We start from the raw sequence: 12,450 nt of genomic DNA, 5'->3' as shown, positions 1-12,450 counted from the left end.
AAGGTTTAAATTTCGGGCACTCTCTCGTAGATTTTTCTTCAGAATATCAAGATAAACATACTTATCCATGACTTTATCAATAATTTGAAAATTTCCAACTCCTTTCGACGACATACACCCCCATACCATAACACCTTCAGCTCCATGTTTGACAGTTGGATTTAAATTTCTCAGATTCATTTCTGTTCCCGGTTTTCTCCATACAATAAGGGTGGCCATTAACTTTAAATATTGTAAATTTACTTTCATCTGACCAAATTACATTGTTCCAGAAGTCCTGCGAAGAGTTTAAATATGTTTTGGCAAAAGCAATTCCTTTCTTTCTATTTGTCTCGCAAATGTACGGCTTAGACCTAGGTTTGCGTTTATGAAAATCGGCCTTTCGCAGCACTTTTCGTACAGTTTCAGGAGAAATTTCCTAGTTGCTAGTTAAAAAAATGTCTTTTACGATGCTTGCAAGTAGAAATTTTAGAACTTTGTTCAATTCGTAAAAGAATTTTTCTTTCTTCTCTCTGCGTTAGCTTTTTCGGTCTCCCACATCTTGGTTTTACAGCAAGACTACCAGTGTCAAGATAGTTTTGAATAACTTTTTGCACACTAGAAAATGGTTTTCTAATGGTTTTACCAATATAAAGAAGAGTTTTACCTTCATCTCTCAATTTGATAATGAGTTGTCTCGTAACTAAAGGAATTTCTTTATTGGTTGTCATTTTCGTCAAAGAAAATAGAAATAACAACTTCCAATCAACGTGAAATTTGCTTCGGAAGTCAATGACCTTGAAAGTGTAACCTTCTTTGCATTCTCAAGTTTAAAGTTTAAAAGATAATTAAGAAATCCCCCGCCTCCTTCGCGTTGTACGCAATCTTTATTGGCTTTGGGCTTTGATTTCTGGCCACTTATATTTTAAAAATGAGTGTGCATAAATTATTAGATATGAAAATATTACAGTTAAATAATTTCAAAGTCCCTTATTGAAACTAAATATTTAAAAAATAAAACTTTAAGAAACTACACTTTTTCGCACCTTAAAATTTGGATTTGATATTACTTTTCTTGATGTACGCAGACTTTATTGACTAACTGTATATTGTTGCGTGCGTACGTGTTTGTTATGAAATGAATGCACAAGTCCGATGAAAAATGAACAAAAATTTATTATTATAACAACAAAAATGCTTAAATTTTCTCAAATTATCATGCAGTATTACAATATTTCACAGTAGTTATCTTTTAACTACTCAAATGTACAATAGAACGTAATTCAAAACAGCTAAAGAACTCTAATCCGCGAATTCGCTATAATCAACAACAGCAGTTTTCTAAACAACAACAAACTAAGCAACTACTACGAACTGAGATGTTTTCCTCCTTTTATAAGATTTTAAAATCACGCGCTAGAATTTTCCAGTACTTTCTCGAAATCAAAAAGAGATATTTATTTATTTAATCCACGCGCTCTTGTATTTTTAATTTTCCGGCTTAGCTTTCTTTCAATATTCGTCACGCGCTGCACTGCGCGAGAAATAAAACCATTTAATTTATAATTGAACTAACATTAGCTTTTTAAATACCAAATTCGTAACAATATTATCACGTTAACATAGAAATATGTGGAGAATTTTCGCTACATTACATCCGCTTCATCAAACTCTATACAATCTCAATTCTTTAATACCATACATGGACTCGTTTTCGGAATTCGGTCCAGTAGAACGGGAGAAATAGAACTCTGCTTTTTGTTTTGTGCAAGGTTTACATTTGGTAAACAGAAGTCTAATTTTTAATCGCATATTAATAATATACTCGTAAATGCTTGCCGAAATGTTCTGAGTAACATCCATATCACAGAAACGAGCCATGTGAAAGGAATAAAAAAGAAAATTCAAGCAGCCGCATTAATACGAAACTAGCGTACGAGCCTAAATTGGTGGATACTAGACCGCATTCATCTCCGCTGTGCTCTTTAAATTGATCCACAATGATATTAGGTTCGGTAAACACGGTAAGGGATGCATTTATTCGGGTTGAAATTTTCAAAGGATGTTACCGGAATACTAAGCGACCCAACGGCAAAATCTAATCCTTTACGCAAATGGCAAAATCCTCCAAGAAACAAGTTTCTTGAATATTTTCCTTCGAAGAAAAACTTAAGGGTATATATTTGGAAAGTTTATTCATGATATTCCGCAGAATGTTATTTCTTGATCCTTTATCATATTTTCGTGCATCGCCAGAATCATAAAGAGGAAGTGGAAAATATAATTTCGTTCTTTTTCTTTGCCGATAAGTCACGCGCTGTAAATTTCGGAATCATTTTGCATCATTAAACAAAACTCAGATGTTCGTCGAATTTGAGAGAACACTGTACTTCATTCAACGTATTCCAAAAATAGTTGTATATATAATTGTCGGCATTTGTAACATAAATATGTTGCTTTATTTGTTTATCAATCTTTAATTAAGTTCCAAGCACACCTTTCTGGGTGCTACTTTAGTAGACGGTTGCACGGTTTTTAGCGATTTACGTTGGCGCAACTGTTGGCGCGATTTTTACAATCGTCAGCCATCTTGAAAAACGCTATTTTTACGCATAGTAAAGTATTCGAAACTTAAAAAAAATAAATATCGTTAAAAGTAATGGATTAATATTTTGTTGAAAATGTCGTTTTTTAAGATGGCAGGCAAGTGTAAATAAATACATTTACTATGAGTATAAAATACTAAAGTAAGGCTATTATTACTTTCATATAGCAAAAAAGAGAATAAAAAAACAGCTATAAAAACATTGTGCCAAAGTTTAATTAGATTAAAATATTACTGAAATTGAATATCGAATTAAAAACCATCCTACCAACATTTAAAGGAATTAGAATATTATTAAATTCAAATACTTTAAAATACGTTATATAAAATATAATTACTATTAAAACATATGTGACAATAATTATCTCGGCAATTTTTGAAAATGGTGTATTAATTTTTTTAACAAAAATTGAAGTATACAATTACAAAATAAAAGAAAAATATGTACTTACATTTTTTTTGAGTCATTTAACCTCTTGTTTATTGATAAGTACCACAAAAAAATCGAAATCATAATTGAATCGGCTCTTTTAACCATCTTCATCTGTTATCCACATAATCTCGCACCTCATTGAAGAAGCAATTAGCGAGGTTTCCTCCAAAAATTTGAAATAAATTTCCTCTGACGCTATTAACAATTTATAAATAAATCTTTGATTAGGAAAGCCAGTTTGGCCAAAATAAGGTCTCAAAGGGCAATTTTTTTATTTCGATACCAATAATTCTTGGTAATTACCAATAAAAACATTCATCTTCGAAACGGAGATATCCATTCCATTTGAAATCTAACGAATTCGAAGAGATGAATAATAAAATTTTAAAATGGCGTGGTAATGCACAAATATTCAGTAACCAATCAGGGAGCTGATTACATCACGCATAGAATTAAAATTATTTAAATAATCATTCATAATAAAATCATTTTAAAACAAATGCAAAATTAAATTGTATTTTAATATTTAACAGCCATAAATAATGTTTAAATTATTAGAATAAATTTATAGATATTAATAAAACCAATTACTTTTTAAGTAAGGTGACGTCATGGATTACATCATCAACAACATAAAATTACATAAAATATCATAAACAAAAAATTTTTTATTTCAAATAAAAATGTAAAATTAAATTGATTTTTAATATTTAGAAGCCATAAATAATATTTAAAACACGGAATTTATGCATAATAAAACGTATTATTTTTTAAATAAAATGACAACAAAGTATCGATTACCATAAATAACTTCTCTAGCATTGGGTTTACCATAAGTCGTATCGCTCACCAAAAATGACTGAATATTTAGCTCAGAAATTTATTCCTAGAGTGTAACAGTAAATATTTCTACTCGCAAGTGATTTTAAAGTTATTGACATTAAATTCTTAAAAATTTCTAACTGCATTATGGTAAAAAGTATGAGTCCCTATGAACTGGAGATGCAACGCCTGTGAGATTTATTAGAAATATTTGAAAGCGATGAAGATTGCATTTCGGAAACTGAAAATGAAACGAAGAATATTTTCACCAATGCTTTGGTTTCGAAAAAGATAAAACATTAATTCCTGGTGTTCCTAAAAAAGGAAAAACTGTTCTTATGCTTTCAACATTATATGGCGATCATACTATAGATGATACTATTGGAGAAAATAAAACGTCAGGGATTATATGTTTTTATAATGTGACTAAAGGAGCAGTGGATATGGGGGATGAAATGTCAGATAACTATTCAATTGCCAGAATAACAAGGAGGTGGCCAATGGTAATTTTCTTTCCTGCACTGAATGTTGCTGTAATGAATGCTTGAATTATATTACATTCAACTACTAATCCACCAACCAGAAACAGAAGTCTGTTTTTAAACGACTTAGCTTTACAATTAATGAAAAAAGTATTGAACAAAGATCAGAGATTAATACTTTACCAAGAAACTGACGTACTGCATGCAAAACAAAAGCAGAAGTTTCGACGAAGAATTAAAAGGAATACATGAAATTCGAATCAACTAAGTATGAAAAATGTGATAAATTGCCCTTGCGCTAATGACAGAAGAACGTGAATGCAATGTTTAAAATGTGAAAACATGCTGTGCCAAGAACACATGAAGTTATTTCGTTCAAAGTGTAAAGAAATAAAATAAGCATTCTGTATTAGAGATGCAATGAAACTTAGAGGCATGATGTCTTTTTATAATTCTCATTTATCTTAATTTTTAAGATTATTTTGAAAATTAATTTTTTGAAGCCCAATTATTTTTCACGTATTTATAATACACAAGAACAATAAAAAAAGCTTTAAAACTAAATAAAACTATTTTTAACGTATTTTAAATATTGGGGTATGTGATACCCCACGCGCCCGCTCTAGTAACGTTTCTTGGTGAGACTTCCGCCGGGTTAATGATGTTCGTTTTTCTAATCAAATAGTCATACAGGCTCGAGTTCCATCCAATATTTCACTTATATTCAATTTTAGTCGATTAAGTGTGACAAGAAATGAATAATGATTAATCGGAAATCAATAATGCGAACAAAAACACAATTAGATATTCTCATTTGTATGTAAAGATTTTGTAAAATTTACATATTTCTTATTAACAATCTCTAGAATTTGAAAGCGAGCAGTACCAACATTTTTGGAAATAATGCATTTTTATTTCCAACGCGCGGCAGAATTTTATCTCCATCGCGCGAAACTGTTGCCACTCGGAAAAATGAGTGCGAAAATTTGCGCTTTCAGAGATTTTAATTAATACATCAGCTGACTAAAGTCATACAAAGATGAGAATAGCCAAAATATCTTCCAACGAACTTTCGGAATCAGAAACAATGTATTTAATGTTCGACAAAGCTATTTTTATTTCATTGTTAAACTTAGAAATGCTTTATTAACAAACTCTAGGATTTGAAATCGAGGTGTGGCAACACTTCTCGAAATAAATTAAATAAAGCGTGCTAGACTGCTGCCACTCGAAAATATCAGCGCGAAAATTAGCGTTTTTCGGAGTTCTTAAATTATATCTCTGATTTTGGCTATTTGTTTTTGGAAAACACGGACGTCGACCTTTCCCAAAAACCCAGAAAAGAATTGTAGAAAGTTTGACGACGATAGCTATAGTAGTGACCGAGTTATTAGAGAACAAACACAAACTTTCTTCTTCATATAGGCAGATAAACGTGAAACTACAGTCGGCTAGTGTAACATCGCTACGAACAGTTTCCCAAGACAGGCAGGTGATTTATTTGAGGCATTCTTTTGGTTCAACCTTAGAGTTGTTGTGCCTTATGTTCAATGAATTCTGGTTCGGATACTGTTTGATTTAAAGTTGTTAAATGCTCAATAATATCTCTATGTTCTTGTGCATTAAACTTGTCTATTTTTGCTGATATTTAGTTGATCCTCAATTTATGAAACATTCATAGAATATTATTTAATGTGGAAGCATCGGTATTGATTTCAGGATGGTTAATAATATAATATGAGATGCTTAATAAAAACAGTGAAGGAAACCTTTCTTTGCATCCACTAGTAGAGATTTACAAAAATTTCATAATTGGCACAAAATGCAGACACAATAAAACGTTAATATCGAACTATTACAGATCTGTTACTTAAATAAGGAGTGTCGAAAAGTTGCTTATCTTGCATATCCAAGCGCATGAAGGAAAACATACTTCTACAGGCAACAGAAAGGAACTTCACTAAGAAGGGGCGAATGCACTAAAATTAAAGAGAAATTCGTTAGCACCAGATAGAGTCCTAATTTAGAAATTATATTAAGTGGATTGTCAGAACATGTGAAATGTTAAATTATGGCGGTTCGAAACGGAAACCAAAACTAATCTTTCATTTGGATATAATTCAGAGAGATAATTGCAAGGGTAGAGTAAATTAAATGAACTAAGACTCTGCATTTTGCACGGGGCCAACAAAAGGCAGCCCATACAACAAACAGAATTGGGCATAACATCGGAATTTCATAATTTGTCATACAAGGCGCCGTGCAAACTGGGCCTTTCTGCCCAAGGTTTGAGGGAAAACACACCAGGGCCTTTACAAAGTTCTCATACCTCTCTTCCCCTGCCAAAGACCTCTCGAGTGGACCGTCGACTCAAATTGTATTTTAAGTACCTCCTCTCCGCATAAAATGTATGTAAACATCCATGCCTACTCCGGGATTCAAATCAGAGATCATCGGTACAGCAGTCAACGTCAATAACTACTATTCCGGCGGTTTGACAGACAGCAGCCCTCTAACGCATGTGCAGATCGTTGGAATAGTTATATTAATATGAAGACAGATTTTGGAACTGTCACAAATTCGCTACATTAATGGCAGACACATTTCGGATATTGATTTTAAGGTAAAAGGGTAATAAAACTATTAAGATCACTAAATATAAATAAAAGAGAATTGCCCAGTTTTGATAAAAGTTGCATGTATGGAAGATAAAAGTTTTTATCTTGTAATGATGTGTCAGCTTGAAACACTTATCGAATAGATGTTAAATTGAATTCATCAGTACACAACAACACACAAACTTCAAACACATCTAAACACTTCTAAGGAATGTAAAAATTATTGCTAAAATACAAATCCATAGAAAGGCAAAGCTTTCATACACTTGAAATAAATGCTTAGAAAACCTTTAAAATTTTGAGTTTGCAATTGTTTTGAATTCCACAGAAAAGTGCCACTTGCACAACATTGGCATCGATAAGGAGAGTGCATAATGAATTATATTAAGCATTGAGTAATCAACTTCAGTTGAATGCAGTGCTTGTTTATTAGCCGAAGCTAGTTTAAGCTCAAGTGAGGGTATGGCGAACTGAAAGACAGCTCATATTTTCCCTTGTTGCATGAGAAGTCTTCCTTTGCTTGTTCTGCGTTTCTCCGGGTGATTTCTTTGGCATCTTCTCACAAGATTATATCCAAAGAAGGTAGTATCATTGCTGATTCTTGCTGATGGCATTGGAGAGAAGATTGTGAAGATAGGCCGGAAGATCTTATTTTGAACCCTGCTCCCTATGCGTAACCTTGGAGAAGCAGAATATGAACTAAGAGGCTAGTTTAGTAGATTTTTATATCTAAATTTGAAGGCCAAAACGCCGCCCAAGATGGCCTTTCATTCAAACGACCACAGACATCCGAAATTTCGATGCTTTTTCTTCCCTCCCCTTACGTTGTGGTGCAATTTCCAAAAATGCGTTGTATTAGTTTATTGCAGGCAGCTTGTCCTAAAAGGCCAATGGAAGCTTCTTTGTTGGGAAATAGAAAGGAAGTCTTCGAAATTCTTTATGCTTTAATTGAAGAGGAGAGAAGGAAATGAACGGGACGCCCAACAGACAGGGACGAGTGTTTCGGGATAAAGCATACATGTTAGCGAAGGCTTCGGTTATACCGCGCTCTTGTTCGACAATATGCTTGAATACGAAGGCTTTTAAGTGGCTTTTACTGCCGTTGCCGGTGCCATGTGTTTGAGCGTTCTGACAGCGCTGCGCTTTGCAGGGAGAGCTGGAAAAGAAACCCAAGCGGAGATTTTGGTTCTGACTTGCAGATTGCTTATGTAAGCATTTTTGCATTTTATCAACGCAGTATTGTGGAAACTAAGTTAAATGTTATCTCACACTGCATATTATATATTATAAGACGGCTAACTTATGGCTTCAAGTGTCTACCAAATTATATTTATTATACTACCAAAATTATATTATCACTTCTCCCGTGAAACATTTATGACGATGTTTATTCATGTGTAAAGTATTGATACTTATTGTAAAGGTGCGGAATGTACTAAATGCATAAAAATTAAAATATTGCGGAATAGTGAAGATTGGCATTAAAGTTAAAATTAACAATAAATTTGTGTTAATTTTTATTACGTTTTATCTTTAATCCTACTATCTAAGCACATGTTAACGTGAAATGATTAATAGCTGACGAAGCTAAATTATATTTGAAATTAACGCCAAAGATAGTTGAATTTTACCAGTTACACTATAGAATCATTAGGTTATTTTACCAGTTGCAGTTTCCCAAAATGCGTTGTATCAGTTTATTGCAGGCAGCTTGTCCTAAAAGGCTAATGAAAGCTCCTTTGCTAGGAAGTAGAAAGGATGCCATGTGAAGTTTACACACTTCTTTGTACGTTAACTGACACTTTATTTTAAAGCAGAAGACGTGAAAAATTAGAACTGCCCTCTCCGAGTCTCGAACCTGACCTTTCGTATACGCCGAGGGTGTTACCGTTACACCACGAGGGCATGCCCGAAGACATGATACAATGTATTACATACTCCCACATTTAAAGCGCGACTGGGGATTAGGGGATCCATTCGCCAAATGCCGGTGGTGACAAATTATTGTCCGCCAAATTTTAATTCGGGCGCCACTTGTATTGTACCTTTTGGAGCTTGAGACATGAAAAATGAGCAATTTTCTCGCGGGGACTCGAACTTCGATCTCTCATATACGTCGAGTGTTACAGCAGGTAGCTATGCTGAAACGAAGGAGAAAATAGTTTATAACGTATAAATTTCTATGAACGCACATTGCCTTATTTTATTTAGATGCCATCGATTTTAAATACTTATCAGGTTTTGTTTCAGAAAAATGATTTCGCAGCGTCCGATTACACTCAGCTGCTTTCGAAATGAGCAGATAATTTAAGCTGTTCTCCAACGTTTTCAATCAATATTTAAAACATTAGCTTGGGGGAAGTTTTTATCAATTCGCTTTTAAATACTCCACTTACATGATAGGAAAGCAGAATTCCAAGCAATAACATTGAATGAAACACGGCAGAAATGAAACAGGAAGAAGAAAGACGAAATAAAAAGAAATAAATAAATGCTAAGGCTCTTGTAATTGAAAAACTATGAAATACCAGTGAAAAAAATTGCAAAATCACATTACGCCAACAAACACAATCTATTTAGTTTCTCTGAGAAAAAGTTTCGAAGTGTATAAATGGGTTTCTACTACGGAATGCGAAGAATGGCAAGTATCTCGGGAATTTTCCATCCCTTGGCGTCATTCCAAATGGCGCAATTAGGAAGTTGTAAGAATAAAAAAAGAAACCAGTGCGTAAACCCCAGGCACTGATCTTTTTCATCAATATTTCCACCAAAATATTTATTTATTTTTCGTCTTGAGTATTGTTCTCCAGTTTTCCCTTTCATTCGTTAAATGCTTTTAAAACTCTGAAGTATAGTAGTTATGATTTGGAAGAACATATCGTAAGGTGATAATCAAATATCTGCTTACTTTGCTGACACATATATATGATTATATTCAGTTCTATATGACAAAGTCAAAATTTAGTTTTACTGCAACAATGCTGAAAGAAAGGTAATAATAAAAAGTAAATCTTAATTTGAGGTTTCGAAAGATCATTCGAAAAAAACCTCCTATTATTGTTGAATGCGCATAGGTTAATAAAATTTATCTTGATCAGACAAAATATTTCAGAACTCTGGAATTTTCCACAGAAATATTAGTTCAAGAGTTCACAATATCACACACTGTAATCAGAGGCTTTACTTCAAACTACTAAGAACGTTAAACACAACGCAATGCCTGGCGCATCTAAAGAGACATCTGACGCGGATATTTTAGATTATAAGGTATTTCGCCCACTTCCCTAGCGTGCCTTCGTGGTGTAACGGTAGCACGCTGTGCCCTTATTCCAGAGGTCCGTGGTTCGATTCCCGGCGAAGGCGGTTGCATATTTTTCATCTTTTCTGTTTCCAATTAACGTAATGACTCTACAAGTGGCGCCCGAACTAAAAGGGTTGTGGATGATGAGTTTCCGCACCCAGAATTTGGCGACTAGGTCCCCTAAAACCGTAGGCGCCCTTTAAAAAGGGGGTATATAAAGTATTTCTCCCACTTCCCTAGCGTGCCTTTGTGGTATAACGGTAGCACGCTGGGCTGGTATTCCAGAGATACGTGGTTCCATTCCCGGCGAATGCGGTTGCATATTTTTCATTTTTTCTGCTTCCAATTAACCTAATGACTCTACAAGCTTACGCAAATTAATTAAATTAGGTTATTGTAATTCTTTAATAAATAATGCATATTCTCACTAACTTTTTACTTTTGTGTGAAAAAAAGGACGTATTGTAATTGCGAAATATTTTGGGCTGATATTTCAATGGAAATATTCATTTTCACGGTACTTATCTATTTTGGATTTGAGTAACATATGTACGTTGGTTGGTTGGTATCGTGTAATTTGAAAATTCAAATAATCCATGCGTGGAAATCATAGCTTTTGCCAGTTCCACAACCGCTTATCGAATAAATTTTTGATTAACCCTTTCCGGCACGCTACCTTTTAAATTCGGAGTTTTGATTTTAAAAAATGTAGGCAGTCTAATTCTGTGGGTGTGCCCAGAGTGGCACACCGATTGAAAAGAGCTTCGAATGTTGAAACGAGCATTGGTGTCAATGAGCTGACCGATGAGAGATGCGGAGAAACAAATCACAGACTCTCATTTGTCCTAGATGATCGGTGAGCCTGGTCTGGGCACACCTAGGGTTCGCCGTTTAATTTTAGGCAAGATTTCAAGGTAAAAAATGTAAAACTAATATACAATAAGGAGATTAGCATACAGCCAAAAAAATAACATAGAAATTTCTTTTCAAACCATTTCTTTTATACCCTAAAAAAATCTGGAAGATTTCTTTGAAAAATGAGGGTCTTAAAAAACTAAACATGGCTAAAATATATGGACTGGTTTGTGTTGAGCTGCCATCTACTATAAATAAAGAAAATTCAGAGTAACCTATAGTAACCTATAAGTATTTTTTCAATCAATTTTTCTGTGCGTATAAAAGGAAATTTTTAGGTGTGTCCAGACCGGACACACTGTGCCGCAAAGGGTTAAGAAACTCAACGATTTAGAAGCAAGCCATGGCAACACCGTAAGAAAGAAAAAAACATTTTTGTTTCCAGCGCGCGAGATTTATCGGAAATTCCAAAGATATGCTCCTTTTTAAATTATTTTGTGATACTGCTGTTGAATTGAATTTTATGGTTCAAGGGCGAAGAACATTATATTTAATAAATAATGTTAACACACAAAACGTTAAAAAGTAGTTAGGCGTAATATAGAACCTGAAAACTTTGTTTTGTTATTTTATTTTTTCTCTAATCTATTTATTATTCATTTTTCTTTTTTTTATATTTGTCTGTCTTTTTTTTATATTTGTAGTGAATGCATCTTTTTTCTTTGGCATTCTGATGTTTTCTATGCATGTTTTTTCACTACCTCATTTGGAAGTATCATTTATTTTTGATACTTCTAACAACTCCTTTGTTGAAATTTTCGGTTCATAGTTTTGTAAGCCACTAGGCAATTAATTGTTGTTAAACCGCACACAGGTTTTGACACTAAAATTTTACTATTTCGGGCACATTCTGAAACAGATAATCCTTTCTTAGATTATTTTCTTTGATGCCGGGTCTATCTTCCCATAATTACTCTGTCGCATGTTATTATTTATTGTCTATGCTTATTCAGATAAATGCTTGTTGAGTTATGTCCATGTCTTCCACTCCCCTAGGCAATTACTTACCGTATCGCTAATTGCTTCGCCCTAATCCACGCAATTCTTTGCCTTTGCTACGACTTTCAACGTCTTATTATTCTTCTGTTGAAATACTTTGTTTCAACGTACGCCTCATTAAATTTTGGTTCTAGAGGCAATTTGTTATTGTTTTATAGCTTAGATGATGCAAAATTTCTTTTATTATCACATTAACACAGGGGAATTGTATCATTTGTTTTGATTCGCAAGCAATATTTATTACTCATAAACACCGAATTGCATTGCATTCAGCTACATCTAGATTATATATTTAT

The sequence above is a fragment of the Stegodyphus dumicola genome, chromosome 12 (assembly GCF_044657685.1).
Source record: "Stegodyphus dumicola isolate Sdum_Otavi_A_Nest chromosome 12, ASM4465768v1".
Lineage (NCBI taxonomy): Eukaryota > Metazoa > Arthropoda > Arachnida > Araneae > Eresidae > Stegodyphus > Stegodyphus dumicola.
This window is presented reverse-complemented; position numbering follows the sequence as displayed.